Source organism: Salmo salar, chromosome ssa18 (genome assembly GCF_905237065.1).
Source record: "Salmo salar chromosome ssa18, Ssal_v3.1, whole genome shotgun sequence".
Classification (NCBI taxonomy): Eukaryota; Metazoa; Chordata; class Actinopteri; order Salmoniformes; family Salmonidae; genus Salmo; species Salmo salar.
This window is the reverse complement of record NC_059459.1, coordinates 52,830,735-52,852,112: the sequence shown is the minus strand read 5'-3', so window position 1 is coordinate 52,852,112 and position 21,378 is coordinate 52,830,735. Positions and strand designations below refer to the sequence as shown.

General features: G+C 40.1%; 1 protein-coding gene across 6 annotated transcripts in view; it reads left to right on the top strand.

Moving 5' to 3' along the window:
• The window catches only part of LOC106577482 (protocadherin-7), a 220,039-nt gene that overhangs the window by 175,824 nt on the left and 22,837 nt on the right, over positions 1–21,378 (top strand). The window lies entirely within an intron of this gene.

Sequence of the window (21,378 nt, the reverse complement as noted above, 5' to 3'; positions counted from 1 at the left end):
CCCGGTCAGAATATTATCACTTTTTTACGAGAAAAATGGCATAAAAATGGATTTTAAACAGCGGTTGACATGCTTCGAAGTACGGTAATGGAATATTTAGATTTTTTTGGTCACGAATTGCGCCATGCGCACGACCCTGATTTACCATTTCGGATAGTGTCTGGGACGCATGAACAAAACGCCGCTATTCGGATATAACGATAGATTATTTTGGACCAAACCAACATTTGTTATTGAAGTAGCAGTCCTGGGAGTGCATTCTGACGAAGACAACAAAAGGTAATCAAACTTTTGTAATAGTAAATCTGATTTTGGTGAAGGCTAAACTTGCCAGGTGTCTAAATAGCTAGCCCGTGATGGCTGGGCTATGTACTTAGAATATTGCAAAATGTGCTTTCACCAAAAAGCTATTATAAAATCGGACATATCGAGTGCATAGAGGAGGTCTGTATCTATAATTCTTAAAATAATTGTTATGCTTTTTGTGAACGTTTATCTTGAGTAATTTAGTAAATTGTTAGTAAATTCCCCGGAAGTTTGCGGGGGGTATGCTAGTTCTGAACGTCACATGCCAATGTAAAAAGCTGGTTTTTGATATAAATATGAACTTGATGGAACAAAACATGCATGTATTGTATAACATAATGTCCTAGGGTTGTCATCTGATGAAGATCATCAAAGGTTAGTGCTGCATTTAGCTGTGGTTTGGGTTTTTGTGACATTATATGCTAGCTTGAAAAATGGGTGTCTGATTATTTCTGGCTGGGTACTCTGCTGACATAATCTAATGTTTTGCTTTCGTTGTAAAGCCTTTTTGAAATCGGACAGTGTGGTTAGATTAACGAGAGTCTTGTCTTTAAATAGCTGTAAAATAGTCATATGTTTGAGAAATTGAATTAATAGCATTTCTAAGGTATTTGAAAATCGCGCCACTGGATTAGACTGGCTGTTGCGTAGGTGGGATGAATTCATCCCGCCTAGCCCAGAGAGGTTAATAAAATACATTTATAGCACAGTATTATGCATAATGGGAATGAGAGGGCTACTTACACAGTGTTGGGAAGGGATCACAGTAGTGATTGAATAAGGGTATGAGGCTTGAGTTGAGGTGTTCATAGGCTTTCTGTGCAGGACATGCTCATCGTGGATGGATGGTGTTGGAGAAGAGCTCATCTATTCCACTGTGGGCAGGACAGGATTTTACTGGGAAGACAATACACTACACAATTAGACAAAAGAGCCAAGAATGAGTTAGTCCAATCAAGGAGTAAAATCATTTATGTGTAATAATGTGATTGTGTTTGTGTATGTGATTGACTCTACATACAGTAATGAGAGAAAATTGATAAGGGTACTCACAGTGCTTGGTGAGGAAACATTCAATATGCCAGTGGATGAGCGAGCACATGAGACACTGCTTCAGTTCACGTCAAGAGAGAGTTGACAATGGTAGTGGAGTGGAGTGGTCATCACCTCTTAACCTGTTATGGCTAGGGGGCAGTATTTTTACGGCTGGATAAAAAACGTACCCGATTTAATCTGGTTACTACTCCTGCCCAGTAACGAGAATATGCATATAATTAGTAGATTTGGATAGAAAACACTCCAAAGTTTCTAAAACTGTTTGAATGGTGTCTGTGAGTATAACAGAACTCAAATGGCAGGTCAAAACCTGAGAGATTCCTTTACAGGAAGTGGCCTGTCTGACCATTTCTTGAAATTCTTTGCCATCTCTATCTTTTACAAAGGATCTCTGCTCTAACGTGACACTTCCTACGTCTTCCATGGGCGCTCAGAGCCCGGGAAAAAGCTGAATGTCGTCATCCCAGCCCCAGGCTGAAACACATTATCGCCTTTCTCAAGTGGCCGATCAAGGGACTGTGGGCTTAGGCGCGTGCCCTGGCCGCCCCCGTCTTTGTGATCTTTCCTCTGTTTGCCGAAAAGGAGATTCCCGGTCGGAATATTATCGCTTTTTTACGAGATAAATTGCATAAAAATTGATTTTAAACAGCGGTTGATATGCTTCGAAGTACGGTAATGGAATATTTAGAATTTTTTTGTCACGAATTGCGCCATGCGCACGACCCTGATTTACCATTTCGGATAGTGTCTGGGACGCACGAACAAAACGCCGCTATTCGGATATAACGATGGATTATTTTGGACCAAACCAACATTTGTTATTGAAGTAGCAGTCCTGGGAGTGCATTCTGACGAAGACAACAAAAGGTAATCAAACTTTTATAATAGTAAATCTGATATTGGTGAGTGCTAAACTTGCCGGGTGTCTAAATAGCTAGCCCGTGATGGCTGGGCTATGTACTTAGCATATTGCAAAATGTGCTTTCACCAAAAAGCTATTTTAAAATCGGACATATCGAGTGCATAGAGGAGTTCTGTATCTATAATTCTTAAAATAATTGTTATGCTTTTTGTGAACGTTTATCGTGAGTAATTTAGTAAATTGTTAGCAAATTCCCCGGAAGTTTGCGGGGGGTATGCTAGTTCTGAACGTCACATGCTAATGTAAAAAGCTGTTTTTTGATATAAATATGAACTTGATTGAACAAAACATGCATGTATTGTATAACATAATGTCCTAGGTGTGTCATGAAAATGGAAGCTAGCTGTCATCCGGCTGCACCATGGTGCTACCCCAGAGAGTGCTGTTGAAGTTACTATAGACCTTCATTGTGAACAGTATGTTTTAACCTCTATGGGCTAGGTGGCACGTCACCGTCCTACTCTATTCAACAGCCAGTGGAAGAGCGTGGCGTGAAATACAAAAACCTCAAAAATGCTATAATTTCAGTTTTTCAAACATACAACTATTTTACACCATTTTAAAGATAAGACTCTTGTTAATCTAACCACATTGTCCGATTTCAAAAAGGCTTTACAGTGAAAGCAAAACATTAGATTATGTTAGGAGAGTACATAGCCCAAAATAATCACACAGCCATTTTCCAAGCAAGCATATATGTCACAGAAACCCAAAACACAGCTAAATGAAGCACTAAGCTTTGATGATCTTCATCAGATGACAATCCTAGGACATTATGTTATACAATACATGCATGTTTTGTTCAATCAAGTTCATATTTATATTAAAAAACAGCTTTTTACATTAGCATGTGATGTTCAGAACTAGCATACCCACCGAAAACTTCCGGTGAATTTACTAAATTACTCATGATAAACGTTCACAAAATACATAACAATTATTTTAAGAATTATAGATACAGAACTCCATTATGCAATCGCGGTGTCAGATTTTAAAATAGCTTTTCGGCGAAAGCACATTTTGCAATATTCTGAGTACATAGCTCGGCCATCACGGCTAGCTATTTTGACACCCACCAAGTTTGGGACAACCTAAACTCAGATTTACTATTAGAAAAATTGGATTACCTTTGCTGTTCTTCGTCAGAATGCACTCCCAGGACTTCTACTTCAACAACAAATGTTGTTTTGGTTCCAAATAATCCATAGTTATATTCAAATAGCTCCGTTTTGTTCGTGCGTTCAGGTCACTATCCGAAGGGTGACCTGTGAGCGCATTTCGTGACAAAAAAAATTGAAATATTCCATTACCGTACTTAGAAGCATGTCAAACGCTGTTTAAAATCAATTTTTATGCTATTTTTCTTGTAAAATAGCGATAATATTCCAACCGGGCAACGTTGTATTCATTCAAAGGTTGAAAGAAAAAAATGGAGTAGTCTCGTGACCACGCATCTCCAGTGTCACTGTCCCCAGGCTGACCACTTACAAATTCTGCTGCTGTTCTTTGCCCAGAGACAGCAGACACCCCATTCCACTTTCTGGCAGCTTTAGAGAGCCAATGGAAGCCTTAGAAAATGTCACGTTACAGCACAGATGCTGTATTTTCGATAGAGATGCAACAGAAGGACAACAAATTGTCAGACAGGGCACTTCCTGTATGGAATATTCTCAGGTTTTGGCCTGCCATATGAGTTTTGTTATACTCACAGACACCATTAAAACAGTTTTAAAAACGATAGAGTGTTTTCTATCCAAATCTACTAATTATATGCATATTCTAGTTTCTGGGCAGGAGTAGTAACCACATTAAATCGGGTACGTTTTTTATCCGGCCGTGAAAATACTGCCCTCTATCCCAAAGAAGTTAAAATCAATTTTTATGGTATTTTTCTCATAAAATAGCGATAATATTCCAACTGGACAATAGTGTATTCATTCAAAGAGGAAAAGAAAAAACAGCACGGTCTCGTGAACGCGCATATCCAATCTCTTAGTTACCAGGTAGACCACTGAGAAACTGAGCTACCATACTCTGCCCAGAGACAGGAGATGCCTCAATCCGCTTTCTGAAGGCTTTAGAGAGCCAATGGAAGCCTTAGAAAGTGCAACGTAACCCCAGAGATACTGTAGTTTTGAAAGGGACTAGAAAGAAGAACTACAAATTCTCAGACAGGCTACTTCCTGCTTGGAATTTTCTCAGGTTTTTGCCTGCCATATGAGTTCTGTTATACTCACAGACACCATTCAAACAGTTTTAGAAACTTCAGAGTGTTTTCTATCCAAATCTAATAATGAAAATCCTGCCCCCTAGCCCAGACAGGTTAAAACCTCTTACATCTAGACGTTCCGCTAGCGGAACACCTGCTCCAATATCCAATGATGGGCGTGGCGCGAAATACAAATTCCTCGAAAATCCGAACTTCAATTTTTCAAACATATGACTATTTTACACCATTTTAAAGACAAGACTCTCCTTTATCTAACCACACTGTCCGATTTCAAAAAGGCTTTACAGCGAAAGCAAAACATTAGATTATGTCAGCAGAGTACCCAGCCAGAAATAATCAGACACCCATTTTTCAAGCTAGCATATAATGTCACAAAAAACAAAACCACAGCTAAATGCAGCACTAACCTTTGATGATCTTCATCAGATGACACTCCTAGGACATTATGTTATACAATACATGCATGTTTTGTTCAATCAAGTTCATATTTATATAAAAAATCAGCTTTTTACATTAGCATGTGACGTTCAGAACTAGCATTCCCACCGAACACTTCCGGTGAATTTACTAAATTACTCACGATAAACGTTCACAAAAAACATAACAATTATTTTAAGAATTATAGATACAGAACTCCTTTATGCAATCACGGTGTCCGATTTTAAAATGGCTTTTCGGTGAAAGCACATTTTGCAATATTCTGAGTAGATAGCTCGCCATCACGGGCTAGCTATTTTGACACCCACCAAGTTTGGTACTCACCAAACTCAGATTTACTATAAGAAAAATTTGATTACCTTTGCTGTTCTTCGTCAGAATGCACTCCCAGGACTTCTACTTCAATAACAAATGTTGGTTTGGTTCCAAATAATCCATAGTTATATCCAAATAGCGGCGTTTTGTTGTGCGTTCAAGACACTATCCGAAGGGTAAAGAAGGGTGACGCGCCCGGCGCGTTTCGTGACAAAACATTTCCAAATATTCCATTACCGTACTTCGAAGCATGTCAAACGCTGTTTAAAATCAATTTTTATGCGATTTTTCTAGTAAAAAAAGCGATAATATTCTGACCGGGAAACCCTGTTTTCGTTCAAAGACAAAAAAAATCTAAAATGGACTCTTCTCGTGCATGCGCGCACCAGTCTCATTGTTCTCAGATCGACCACTTACCAAATGCGCTACTGTTTTTCAGCCATGGCCTGCAAAGTCATCATTCAACGTTCTGGCGCCTTCTGAGAGCCTATGGGAGCGTTAGAAAATGTCACGTTACAGCAGAGATCCTCTGTTTTGGATAGAGATGATCAAGAAGGCCAAGAAATGGTCAAAGAGGGCGCTTCCTGTTTGGAATCTTCTCAGGTTTTGGCCTGCCAAATGAGTTCTGTTATACTCACAGACACCATTCAAACAGTTTTAGAAACTTTGGAGTGTTTTCTATCCAAAGCTAATAATTATATGCATATTCTAGTTTCTGGGCAGGAGTAATAATCAGATTAAATCGGGTACGTTTTTTATCCGGCCGTGAAAATACTGCCCCCTATCCATAACAAGTTAATCAATTATTTGGTGACATATGAATATATTGAGTATAGCTCTATCTAAAAAGGCTAAGTTTTTTAATGTTTCACTGTTTACATTTCTATGAAATTTGACTGAGGAGGATGGTCCTCCCCTTCCTCCTCTGAGGAGCCTCCACTTGTGTGCATGCATCCGTGTGTGTTTATTGGGAATATCAACCAGAGGACAGGCCCCTGTGGAATACCACAACCATCCCCACATGCTTTGTCTCTGAATCAAAGCACACTACCTGAGCCTCAGTCCCGCCTACAACTCTACATATCCCTCCTCCACCTCCCCTTTGAGATACTGTATAATCAGAGCCGACTGGCTGCTGTGCTGTGATGGTTGCCTGCCTTCAGATGAGGCGGAAGAGAGCAAGCGAGACATTCCTTTACAAACTTCATTATCATTATGGTGTGCCAGAGCCGAGTGTTGCCTGTCGAGACAGCCTGAACCATGAAAGTTTAATGCGGAAAATATCCTGCAGGTGTTGCATTTTTTATGGAATGCCGGTGGCAGGAATTATCATTGGGTTGGTGGGTTGGCGGCGCCCCCCAATACTGTACACATGCCATGCACGTTCACAGCCAGTATCCCCTCCTCCTATGGCTGGTACGCTCTCTCTCGCTCCCTCTCTCTCTCTCTCGCTCTCTCTGTCTGTCTCTCTCTGTCTCTCTCTCTCTCTCTCTCTCTCTCTCTCTCTCTCTCTCTCTCTATGTCTCTCTCTATAGTAAAGGACCCAGCAAAGGTAGAAATATAGACACACTGAAATAACTGAATATGAACACTATCGCAGATTAGGGCCATAGCCGCCATATGCCTATTTTGTTTTCTTTTTTTCCCTTCTTTGGAAAATGAGTTTGGCCTTGGGCTCTGCAAGGTAGTCTGCAGGCATGCTAACTTTCGACCCTCTGGTGATTGATACTTAGAGACATCCATGGGACAAAAACAGTTTGAATTCTGCCGTTCCTGAGAGACTCATCAGTGAATCGGATCAATGCCGTATAAATATTTCCCACAACCCACCAGCATTAGAATCAAGGAAGCACAGACGGAAAGGAAAGGGAGAGGGAGGAAAATCAATCAGCCCAGAGCTCTGCTAAAAAGAAAAGGAGGAAGAAAGAAAACGATGCGAAAAAAACATCCGTGAAGCACATTGAATAACAAAGCATGTTTCCCTGAAAACATCAAAGGCGAAGGGAGAAAAGGCATAGCTGTGTATGTCGCCTATAGCATCTGAGGAACACGTTGGCTTAGCACTTCATATGAACTGTAAAAATGGAATACTGAAAAACATAGAATATTGAATGCATTAATAGTTCAGGAACCAACCTGCAGCATGCTTCCAAAGATATATTGTAAAAAACACACATTTACGAGCCTAGATTATGTCACTTCTAGGTCCCCAAGCTTTTCCTGGTTATGTGACCTTATCTAGAACAACTCCATGTGCTACAGTAGTTGTAGCCTATAACTATTAGGGCCTTGTCGCATAGAGTAGACCAGAAGGCTAAACCTCTATCAAATAAAAAGATGGCGGAGCCACAAAAGTACAGTTGAAGTCAGAAGTTTACATACACCTTAGCCAAATACATTTAAACTCAGTTTTTCACAATTCCTGACATTTAATCCTAGTAAAAAGACCCTGTCTTTGGTCAGTTAGGATCACCACTTTATTTTAAGAATGTGAAATGTCAGAATAATAGTAGAGAGAATTATTTATTTCAGCTTTTATTTCTTTCATCACATTCCCAGTGGGTCAGAAGTTTACATACACTCAATTAGTATTTGGTAGCTTTGCCTTTAAATTGTTTAACTTGGGTCATACGTTTTGGGTAGCCTTCCACAAGCTTCGCACAATAAGTTGGGTGAATTTTGGCCCATTCCTCCTGACAGAGCTGGTGTAACTGAGTCAGGTTTGTAGGCCTCCTTGCTTGCACATGCTTTCTCAGTTCTGCCCACAAATGTTCTATAGGATTGAGGTCAGGGCTTTGTGATGGCCACTCCAATACCTTTGACTTTGTTGTCCTTAACCTCTTGAGGACCCCTTCGAGATAAAATCCCATTAACAGGATTGGTTGGACAACAACCAGTGAAATAGCACAGCGCGAAATTCAAAACACAAAAATCTCAAAATTAAAATTCAAGTATTATTCGGCATTTTAAAGATAATCTTCTCGTTAATCCAACCACATTGTCCAATTTCAAAAAGGCTTTACGGTGAAAGCAAAACATTAGATTATTTTAGGATAGCACCTTAGCAAAAAAAAAATTTTCCAAGCATGGATAGCCGTCACAAAACCAAATATACAGCTAAAATTAAGCACTAACCTTTGACAATCTTCATCAGATGACACTCCTAGGACATCATGTTAGACAATACATGCATTTTTTGTTCGATCAAGTTCATATTTATATCCAAAAAAACCATTTTACATTGGCGCATGATGTTCAGAAAATGTATTCTCCCCATAACCACCGGTGAATGGGCACATAAATTTACAGAAATACTCATCATAAACGTTGACAAAATTTATAACAATTATTTAAAGAATTATAGATAATCTACTCCTTTATGCAACCGCTTTGTCAGATTTCAAAATAACTTTACGGAGAAAGCACATTGTTCAATATTCTGAGTACAGAACTTAGCCTTCAATGCTAAGCTATACAGTTAGCCTACAACCACGGCGTCGACAAATCTCTACAATATGTTCGAAATATTTTCTTACCTTTGCTGATCTTCAGCGGAATGCACTCTGAAGGACTCCCACTTCCACAAGAAATGTTCATTTGTTCTGCAAAGTCCATCATTTATGTCCAAATACCTCCATATTGTTGGCGCATCCAGAACGCTATTACAATGCCATGAGGCGTAAGCGCAAATCCATAGACAAAAAGTTCAAAAGTTCCATTACCATTTCTAGAAACATGTCAAACGATGTTTACAATCAATCTTTAGGGCATTTTTTTTACGTAAAATTGCGATAATTTTCCAACCGGACAATAGGTATTCATCCCAGAAGAAAAAGAACGAACAGCGATCTCGCGGGCACGCGCGCCACGAGACACCTGTCCTCAGACTGGCCACTGATTGTCTGAGCCACAATTTTCTGCCCGGTAACAGGATAAGGATGAAACCAGTTTCTAAAGACTGTTGACAGCCAATGGAAGCCTTAGGAAGTGCAACGTGACCCCTATGTCACTGTAGTTTCTCAAGGGATTCAAAAGAGGAACTACAATTCTCATTTCTCCCACTTCCTGGTTCAATTTTTCTCAGGTTTTTGCCTGCGATATGAGTTCTGTTATACTCACAGATACAATTCAAACAGTTTTAGAAACTTCAGAGTGTTTTCTATCCAAATCTATGAATACTATGGATATTCTATTTTCTGGGCCAGAGTAGTAACATGTTTAAATTGGGTACGTTTTTCATCCGGCCGTGAAAATACTGCCCCCTAGCCCTAAGAGGTTTTAAGCCATTTTGCCACAACTTTGGAAGTATTCTTGGGGTCAGTGTCCATTTGGAAGACCAAGCTTTAACTTCCTGACTGATGTCTTGAGATGTTGCTTCAATATATCCACTTAAATTTCCTCCCCATGATGCCATCTATTTTGTGAAGTGCACCAGTCCCTCCTGCAGCAAAGCACCCCCACAACATGACATGCTGCCACCCCCGTGTTTCATGGTTGGGATGGTGTTCTTCGGCTTGCAAGCCTCCCCCTTTTTCCTCCAAACATAACGATGGTCATTATGGCCAAACATTTCTATTTTAGTTTCATCAGACCAGAGGACATTTCTCCAAAAAGTATGATCTTTTGTCCCCATGTGCAGTTGCAGACCGTAGTGTGGCTTTTTTATGGCGGTTTTGGAGCAGTGGCTTCTTCCTTGCTGAGTGGCCTTTCAGGTTATGTCGATATAGGACCCATTTTACTGTTGCTATAGATACTTTGTACCTGTTTCCTCCATCATCTTCACAAGGTCCTTTGCTGTCATTATGGGACTGATTTGCACTTTTCACAGCAAAGTACGTTCATCTCTACGAGACAGAACGAGTCTCCTTCCTGAGCGGTATTACGGATGCATGGTCCCATGGTGTTTATACTTGCGTTCTATTATTTGTACAGATGAACGTGGTACCTTCAGGCATTTGGAAATTGCTCCCAAGGATGAACCAGACTTGTGGAGGTCTACAATGTTTTTTCTGAGGTCTTGGCTGATTTCTTTTGATTTTCCCATGATGTCAAGCAAAGAGGTACTGAGTTTGAAGGTAGGCCTTGAAATACATCCACAGGTACACCTCCAATTGCCTCAAATGATGTCAATTAGCGTTTCAGAAGCTTCTAAAGCCATGATAACATTTTCGGGAATTACAAAAAGAAAACCAGCCCCATCTCAGACACCGACATCTTGCGCCCAGACAAACTAAACAACTTCTTTGCTCGCTTTGAGGACCGTACAGTGCCACTGACACGGCCCACTACCAAAACCTGCGGGCTCTCCTTCACAGCAGGCAACGTGAGTAAAACATTTAAACGTGTTGACCCTAGCAAGGCTGCCGGCCCAGACGGCATCCCTAGCCGCGACTTCAGAGCATGCGCAGACCAGCTGGCTGGTGTGTTTACGGACATATTCAATCAATCCCTATCCCAGTCTGCTGTTCCCACATACTTCAAGAGGGCCAACATTGTTCCTGTTCCCAAGAAAGCTAAGGTAACTGAGTTAAACGACTATCACCCCGTAGCACTCACTTCCGCCATCATGAAGTGCATTGAGAGACTAGTCAAGGATCATATCACCTCCACCCTACCTGACACCCTAGACCCACTCCAATTTTCTTACCGCCCCAATAGGTCCACAGACGATGCAATCGCAATCACACTGCACACTGCCCTAACCCATCTGGACAAGAGGAATATCTACGTAAGAATACTGTTCATCGATTACAGCTCAGCGTTTAACACCATAGTACCCTCCAAACTCGTCATTAAGCTCGTGACCCTGGGTCCTGGACTTTCTTACGGGCCGCCCCCAGGTGGTGAGGGTAGGAAACAAAATCCATACACGCCTCCAACTCAATCATCAGGTTTTCAGACGACATTACAGTGGTAGGCTTGATTACCAACAACGATGAGACAGCCTACAGGGAGGAGGTGAGGGCCCTCGGAGTGTGGTATCAGGAAAATAATCTCACACGCAACGTAAACAAAACAAAGGAGATGATCGTGGACTTCAGGAAACAGCAGAGGGAGCACCCCCCTATCCACATCGACAGGACAGTTGTGGAGAAGGTGGAAGGTTTTAATGAGGTCTGCACAACGCATCACCGGGGGCAAACTACCTGCCCTCCAGGACACCTACACCTCCCGATGTCACAGGAAGGACAAAAAGATCATCAAGGACAACAACCCGAGCCACTGCCTGTTCACCTCGCCATCATCTAGAAGGCGAGATCAGTACAGGTGCATCAAAGCTGGGACCGAGAGACTGAAAAACAGCTTCTATCTCAAGGCCATCAGACTGTTAAACAGCCATCACTAACATTAAGTGGCTGCTGCCAACAAACTGACTCAAGTCTCTAGCCGCTTTAATAATAAAAAATTGGATGTAATAAATGTGTCACTAGTCACTTTAAACAATGCCACTTTATATAATGTTTACATACCCTACATTACTCATCTCATATGTATATACTGTACTCTATACCATCTACTGCATCTTACCTATGCCATTCGGCCATCGCTCATCCACATATATGTCTGTACATATTCTTATTCATTCCTTTACACTTGTGTGTATAAGGTAGTTGTTGTAAAATTGTTAGATTACTTGTTAGATATTACTGCACGGTCAAAACTAGAATCACAAGCATTAATATCACATTAATATCTGCTAACCATGTGTATGTGACCAATAACATTTGATTTGATTTGATTCTGAATTTTCCAAGCTGTTTAATGGCACAGTCAACTTAGTGTATTTAAACTTCTGACCCACTGGAATTGTGATACAATGAATTATAAGTGAAATAATCTGTCTGTAAACATTTGTTGGAAAAATTACTTAGATGTCCTAACCGACTTGCCAAAACGATAGTTTGTTAACAAGAAATTTGTGGAGTTGTTGAAAAAAGAGTTTTAATGACTACAATCTAAGTGTATGTAAGCTTCCGACTTCAACTGTCCTTCTGTGCAAGGGTGTTTATTTACATAGTGAATCTGGAATAAAAACAACAGTACTGCCACCAAAGTATACATTATGGTACAGCTAAAAACAATAAACTGAAAGAAATGCTCCTTTTGTAGGGTCAAGGAAAAACTCCTGACCCATCAAATCGCCAAATACCTCTAACTCCTCTCAGAAATCACCTTCAACCAAAGACAGGCTTCTCCTATCATCTAAATCTACTAACTTTTACCTAAGAGCACTCTCTGTGTCTGGACCTACACCCAAGTAACCCAACTCCTCTCCAGTTAAGAACTACATTACTAGCTCTCTCTCTTCTTTTTATTTTTGGTAGGGGAGCCATTTGATTTAATTGACTCATTTTGTCAGTTGGAATCAGAGGGGAAGCTGGGAGTCGGTGAGCTGTCTCTTTGATCCCACAGACAGGCAGCGTAAACCCCAGTGAAAGGTGCATTTAATAACGAATGTTCTCCTCTGATGAGCCTGCGAGAATGACAAATTGAGCCCCCGGTGCTTTAAATAATGCACTTACTGTGCTTTAGCTTGGGCGTTAGCACAGTTGCTGTTTCTAAACTGCCCTGTTAAGAACAGAGATTGTCTGGTGTGTGTCTAGTCTTAAGTAGTTTCCGGTCTTCATGTCCTCAGCTCCTCTCATTCAACTGCACTGATCTGAGAAGAAGATATGAAAGCAAGATGGCATAAACTGTCTGGCTAGTTATTTTTTACCTTTATTTAACCAGGCAAATCAGTTAAGAACAATTTCTTATTTACAATTATGGCCTAGGAACTGCCTTGTTCAGGTGCAGAACGACAGCTGTTTACCTTGTCAGCTCGGGGATTCAGTCTTTCAAACTTTCAGTTGCTGTCCCAACACTCTAACCACTAGGCTACCTGTCTATTTCTTTCACATCAGTGTTTATTAAGAAAAGGATACAAAGAGAGGAAGCCGCTTTTGACTATTGAGATATAGCCGCAGTGTTTCTGGCTGTCTCTTCTCCCTTGTGGCGGTCACAAAAATTTGTCAGCCGGTAATTGTCTAGTCAATAACTGTCGGTCTCACGGTAATTGACCGTTAATTAACATAAACACATTTAGCATCTCCTGGCTTCGACACATAGATTAATTAGACTTTTTAAAATGTCTTGTAGGCTATGTAATATAGCCTACACCTAAACAATAAGTCCATTATTTATTGTCTAAAATGTCTAAAAACATGATATGAGGAAAATGTATAGCATATTCTGAGTTGTCCTTATGTTAGGTCCTGATGTGGCTATGTCAAATGTCTGTGGGCTACACTAGTTCATTTAGCAGACAAGATTTGCTTATAATTCTGTGGCATTATTTTATATTGTTTTATAGTATGAAGAATGCAAGCTGAATAAAATATAAATATTGTCTCCAAACAATTTGATGGAGTGCGCACATGTGGCTATTCTGAAAGAAAACGGAACTCTTATATGCTTAATTTAGAGTTAATAATTAAGTTTAGTTGTTCTATAAACATTGGGCTGTGTGTTGATTTTTAACACATTGTAAGACTGCATGATTAGATTCTAATGATGATTTGATAAAAGTCGCTTGAAAGGCATGAGCCTTTTTTTAGCTGCCTTTACACACTCCAATAGTTTCTCATTCACAATTTGACAAGCTCTTGATAATGTCTCGAATTTCACGGCGGCATCCCCTTTGTGGACGTTATGCACCCTAAAAAAAGCCATGCCTTTTGCAGCCCAGAGTGCTGCGTTGTGCCCTTCTCCCTGAGTGTGCTGCGCAATCGGAAGCACTCTCACTCACATGGCTCTTCGTCACGTAATCGTGTCTTTCTTAGAGGCTACAAATTAAGACAGACACATCGGAGACGCTACTGCGGGCGTCCTTATCCATTTCCGAGGTGCGTATTTGTAGAACTGTCCACATTTACTTTTCGTCAGCGAACAAGATGAGTAGGCCTAACGAACAGCAAAAGCACTTGGCTATGTCAATCTACTACTATCCCTCCATAGTACAAAAGTTTACCCATTTTATTCTGTGCGAGAAATAAATATTCCATACATAGTCTGGGACAGTTGTGGGATGCGATAGATTCCAAATGAATACAACCACTATTATCAAAACACCTTTTTTTATGCAATGTGGCTGACAAAAGATATAAACATTTTTGCTTAAAATGTTGATAAAATATTATAAAATACTATTTCTTCACATTATAAGCACAGCAATGCACACATGGTAGTAGGCTATAAGGGCAAATGTTCCATTCACAGAAACACCATTATCAAAAGTCACCGCAAATGCAATTATGCATGTAATGCTTTTATTATAAAGGTGCATTTTAGTGGTGAAAATGATCTTCCCCAAACTTGAAACTCACACGCTGCTTATATATGCTAGTTAGGCTCTACATCCCTTGTAAAGCGGATTAATGTGCTTCATTTTAAGAAGTGATTTGGCCACTTTAGTTGTGATACAAACATATGGGGGCGGCAGGGTAGCCTAGTGGTTAGAGCGTTGGACTAGCTAATCGCAAGGTTGCAAGTTCAAATCCCCGAGCTGACAAGGTACAAATCTGTCGTTCTGCCCCTGAACAAGGCAGTTAACCCACTGTTCCTAGGCCGTCATTGAAAATAAAAAATTCTTCTTATCTGACCTGCCTAGTTAAGTAAAGGTATAAAACAAAATATAGGTCTATAGGCTAGGTTACATGAAGCATCATTAGAAATGATTAGAAAAAGTCACAAAAAAAGGCAAATGATAAGCAAATTTTGTCGCCCTCAGACTTTTCTTGATTTAATTTTGTCTTTGCATATAATAAATAATATATGTGTGACATTTTGTTTAATTTAGAATGGACCATTATGATGCACCTTTATCGAAAAAGGCATTGGGAAAAAATACATGTCATCTATGCACTTAAATAGCGAATGGAAAACTATTTTCCTCGTGCCAGCCTGGTAGGCTATACTCGTGTTGTAAATATAAGCAATGTGCTTAATATTAGGAAAGTTGAGAAATAAATATAGTAGGCCTAGCCTATAGAAAGCTGATGGGATCCTCGTCTTTTTATTAGCAGCCATCACTATATATTTTCCCGCAATTGCATAGTCAATAGAAATATTGCGCAACATGAGCTCATGGGCTCTCATAAAGTGTTTCATTAGATTTTTGAATACATTTGCATTGATGTCAGAGTGATTAGAGGGACAATAGAGTGCTGAGTACCAGGCAGTTAGCATGTTTGGTAAGCTACTAATGACCAGCAGCAGCATCAGATCTTGGAGAAGCCTAATTACCTTGACTCAACGGTCATGTAGAATTTGACTGCCTTCATGACTCGGGACTGCCGGTGTGGTGGTAATACAGTCACCGCAACAGCCCTAGGCATGCCTTGGTTGCTGACACCCCTGATGCTGGAGAGGTGAAGCGGGGATGAGGAATGTGTTTTAAGGTTCTTTCTCCCCATGAAACATAAGTGTTCTAATTTGTCCATCCAAAATCTTTCAAAGGGATGGAGGGAATCAAATCCAAATCAAATCAAATTTTATTTGTCATGTGCGCAGAATACATGTGAAATGTACCTTACAGTGAAATGCTTACTTACAAGCCCTTAAGCAACAAAGCAGTTTTAAGAAAAATAAGAAATAAAAGTAACAAATAATTAAAGAGCAGCAGTAAAGTAACAATAGCGAGGCTATGTACAGGGGGTACCGGTACGGAGTCAATGTGCGGGGGCACCGGTTAGTCGAGGTACTTGAGGTAGTATGTACATGTAACATGCGGACATGCACTAACATACACACTAACATGCGCACACGCACGCACGCATCACACACACACACACACGGCCAGTGTTTGTTGTGGCTGCCTCTCTCTCCTGCAAGGAATAAGGGGTATATGGATTGGTTGGTGCCAGCCCAGACAAGAGCTGTGTCACAATAATGGGCTGTAACCACGATGTGTCTCCCCCATGGTACCCAGTCCCCACCCAACTCATACACTGTTAGATATGGCTTAAACTTGGAGCTGTTCTTATCTCAATATCAAACCATTTCTGGGCATCAATTAAGTACCTTGCTGTGATTGTTAGCTAAAAAATAAACAAAAATAGCTTCTTATCAACGAGCAATTTCTCAAGCAAGATTTTTGCTAGGACTTTCTAGGTCGGCTCTGAGTGGGGAGGCAGAAAGGTTATTGGCAGAAAGGTTTGGAACTATCTTTCTTATTGTTATATTAACTATTTTACCACCTTGTGATGTCACCATGCAGGCCAAAACTCCATCCCACCAAAACATTTTTAAAATGTTATTTTAACCTTTATTTATCTAGGCAAGTCAGTTAAGAACAATTTATTATTTACAATGACGGCCTACCCCGGCCAAAACCAGACGACTCTGGGCCAATTGTACACCACCCTATGGGACTCCCAATCACAGCCTGATGTGATTCAGCCTGGATATGAACCAGAGACTGTAGTGACACCTCTTGCACTGAGATGCAGTGTCTTAGACCGCTGTGCCACTCGGGACCCCATAGCAATGAGGATGATTATGAGGAGACCTTCTATATCAGACCTCTATTCCACCCTGATAGTTACCAGAGCTCAGATGCTGCCAGTTGGATATAAATTAATACAATTGTGTAATCAGAGAAATGCCCTTACAGTTACATTGAATTAAACTACTTGTTACCATTTTGGACACAGCTATGTCGGTAAATGCATTTGTTATTTCTGGTGTTTCAGAGAAAAATGGTCTTGGGACACAAGGTGGTAACAGACACAAAGGTGTTGTTGCCGTTTGAATTAAGTTAGTTAGGGCTATCAGGTTGTCATAGTGAATTGTATGGTTAATCAATGGTAGAGCACTCATTGTTGCTGAACAACAAGGACATTTTACTGTCTATTTTCAACTAGGGAAGCAGAAAGAGACTGATTTAGCCTCAAATTGCTTGAGTTACTCTTATCTTAGTAGACTCTTGCAACAATACCAGACAGAAATCATACTGCTTTTGTTATACATTTTGTACGTCAAGGTCTTATGAATCTCCCAGAGTTCAGGTAGACTTTGATGTGGCTGTAGGTGCGAGCAATGTCTGCTTGCACTCTGCCCTCTCGGCATAATCCCTCTGAAAATATGAACCTGAATAATTTGTCTTTAGCTCTATTTGAGCTTTTCGTTATATTATGGCCCAGAGTGGGGCCATACGGCTCGGTGGTGTTAGTGTGTATGATGTCAATCCGTTTATCCCCCCTAAAAGACTTTCCCTCAGGGTCAACTTAATTACCCCTAGCCACCTCACGTTTGGCTCCGCCATGACTCATACAGCCTCGCTCACAACTAGCTAGCACCATGCTATAGAGGCTACAGATGGCTAGGGGCTAAAGGCTAGTTGGCTCTCTCACAACTACCATGAGGAAGGTGGTAGGTGCTAGTAAGCTCACTTATGACTAGTGTTAGGTGCTAGTTGCCTTTATTTAGCCTTCTGGCGCAGCAGTTTTTCAAAGTGACTAGCAACTAGCTGCTGTAGGTGCTACATACTACTTGGCTAGTTTGTATAGCTTTGTAGGGTAGTCGTTACTGACTAGTAGCAGGTAAGCAGACTAGTAGCAGTGTAAGCAAAACTGGTACTGTATGCTTGTTACCAGAAATATCCTAAATTGCTTTTGGTGTATGTCTGTTGTGCTGTATAAATACAATGTAAATATAAATCCATACATGAATAACAATATGACTTGCACTATGTAGGTCACACATATTTGTATAGTAAGCAGAATACATTAATGAAATTCTGATGCAATTCCAAGGCTATTGTTCGGGGTGCCTTTGTCAACTAGTATGCCATTACTTAGTAATGACAGGGTTTTTGTAACCCTCTCTGAGAAGTACATGTGCTTTAAATGGAGCAGCGTTTGTACCCATCACATCTAAACTATTCTGGGACGGGATCTATGAGATTCCCAAGAAAATCTGACATCTTTTGAATCCCCATAATCTGTGTGATACAAACAATGTTAGAGATACTTATTTTTACACACACACAGCCTATGTCTATTTTTTTAAGCACAGTGATTTAGGGATGGTTGTTATAATTCCAGTTAGTAAAGAGAGAGGCAAAGCACAAACCAAGGCAGGTTTGGGGGGGATTTAATTGAAATTGTATTTTGACAAATAAGCATTTAATGGTGTAAAATAAGTAATTGTGTTGGCGCGCCTGGCAGTGTGTGATAAGGAATGACAGTGGAGAGAGGCAATGAGACTTCCTTCTAAAAGACTGGAGGAAGAGAATTTAGCACAATATCAAAAAACAAACAAAAAAACACACATTTTCAGATTTAACCCCTCGCTGACGACACACAGTAAAAGCTCAAACCCTACCATTTTCTGCACACCTGACGTCCCTCATTTCTAATTAAAATGTATATACTGTACATGTCTGTGTATCTAATACTATACTGTGCCCGACTCTTTTCTGTCTGTGTTTGCCTAGCATTGTGTCATGATGATACACTAAATGCACTGGTAAATGTAGGATTGCTTTGGAGTGTGAAGGCAAAAATGTTTGTTTGTATGAAAATGAGCTTTTGTGTTATCAGTTCCTACCAGTGTAGCATGTGTTCCATACCAAAACACCTCATCTCTAGGCTAGCGCTTTTTAAACAGATTTTATGTGCCACAACAAGGAGAATGTGATAAATTGTAAACCAAATACTTTATGTAAGCAATATGATAGTGATCTGTACTCAGTTCAATCATACTTTATAATAGCATATGCTATGTTATTGTGCTAATGTAAAGATGTATAATTTGTTGAAATATGCTGTGTAACGTTTAAAGTAGTAGCGTTGCAGAAACATATAGCGGCTTTCATATAGCATATAGAATTCTACAGTGGTAGTATAGGACCATCTAGTATTTTGTTGAGGTAGTTATTGTATTGTGGTTTCTCTGTGAAGCGGCTAGGCCAGCTACATAATTTTACCCAGCAGACTATATGAGTCACTGTTTTCTGCTGTCTGCATCATCCTGCTGTCGCTGCTGTAATGGATCGGGTCACACTGTCACCCAGGGCCTCTTAAGGCCAGGCTTGAGAACAGTCTCCCCTGCTACCTGTCATTGTGGCAGGCATAGGGCTGTGGTGGTCACAAAATTTCATCAACCAGAGATTGTCAAGCAAATAACTGTTGGTCTCACGGTAATTGACCGTTAATTAACATAAACATATTTAGCATCTCCTGGCTTCCTACAAGCCATTTTAAAAACTCAAAGAAATCCATGTAATATAGCCTACACCTAAACAATAAATCCGTTATTTATTTTAGGCAGGTCTAAAGAAGCATGATATGAAGAAAATGTAGTCTATTTCAGAAGAAAATAATACAATACTCTGAGTTGTCCTTATGTTAGGCCCTGATGTGGCTATGCCAAATGGCTGTGGGCTGCACTAGTTCATTTAGCAGACAAGATTTGCTAATAATTCTGTGGCATTATTTTAAAGTATGAAGAATACATTTGAACAATGCTGAATAAAATATAAATATTTTCTCCAAACGATTTATGTGAGTGTGGACATGCGGCTATTCTGTGTTGAGCGGTTAACCTGTTGAGGAGAGACGTTCCGCTAGCGGAACCCCGTTCCGCCTGCGGAACCCCTAGCCAACAGCCAATGGGATCGCACGGCGCGAAATACAAAACCAACTAAAATACCACAATTTAATTTTCCCAAACAATCAACTATTTTACACCATTTTAAAGATAAGACTCGTTAATCTAACCACATTGTCCGATTTCAAAAAGGCTTTACAGCGAAAGCAAAACATTAGATTATGTTAGGAGAGTACATAGACACAAATAATCACACAGCCATTTTCCAAGCAAGCATATATGTCACATAAACCCAAACCACAGCTAAATGCAGCTCTAACCTTTGATGATCTTCATCAGATGACACTCCTAGGACATTACGTTATACAATATGTGCATGTTTTGTTCAATCAAGTTCATATTTATATAGAAAAAAATGCTTTTTACATTAGCATGTGATGTTCAGAACTAGCATACCCACCGAAAACTTCCGGCGAATTTACTAAATTACTCATGATAAACGTTCACAAAATACATAACAATTATTTTAAGAATTATAGATACAGAACTCCTTTATGCAATCGCGGTGTCAGATTTTAAAATAGCTTTTCGGCGAAAGCACATTTTGCAATATTCTGAGTACATAGCTCGGCCATCACGGCTAGCTATTTTGACACCCACCAAGTTTGGGACAACCTAAACTCAGAATTACTATTAGAAAAATTGGATTACCTTTGCTGTTCTTCGTCAGAATGCACTCCCAGGACTTCTACTTCAACAACAAATGTTGTTTTGGTTCCAAATAATCCATAGCTATATTCAAATAGCTCCGTTTTGTTCGTGCGTTCAGGTCACTATCCGAAGGGTGACACGCGAGTGCATTTCGTGACAAAAAAATTCAAAATATTCCATTACCGTACTTAGAAGCATGTCAAACGCTGTTTAAAATCAAATTTTATGCTATTTTTCTCGTAAAATAGCGATAATATTCCAACCGGGCAACGTTGTATTCATTCAAAGGCTGAAAGAAAAAAATGCAGTAGTCTCATGACCGCGCATCTCCAGTGTCACTGACCCCAGGCTGACCACTTACAAATTCTGCTGCTATTCTTTGCCCTGAGACAGCAGACACCCCATTCCACTTTCTGGCGGCTTTAGAGAGCCAATGGAAGCCTTAGAAAATGTCACGTTACAGCACAGATGCTGTATTTTCAATAGAGATGCAACAGAAGGACAACAAATTGTCAGACAGGGCACTTCCTGTATGGAATCTTCTCAGGTTTTGGCCTGCCATATGAGTTCTGTTATACTCACAGACACCATTCAAACAGTTTTAGAAAATTTAGAGTGTTTTCTATCCAAATCTACTAATTATATGCATATTCTCGTTTCTGGGCAGGAGTAGTAACCAGATTAAATCGGGTACATTTTTTATCAAAGAAATAGGTACTCCTATATACTTAATTATTAATGTAACTTTAGTTGTTCTACAAACGTTGGGCTATATGTTTAGATGTTTAATACATTGTAAGGCTGCTTG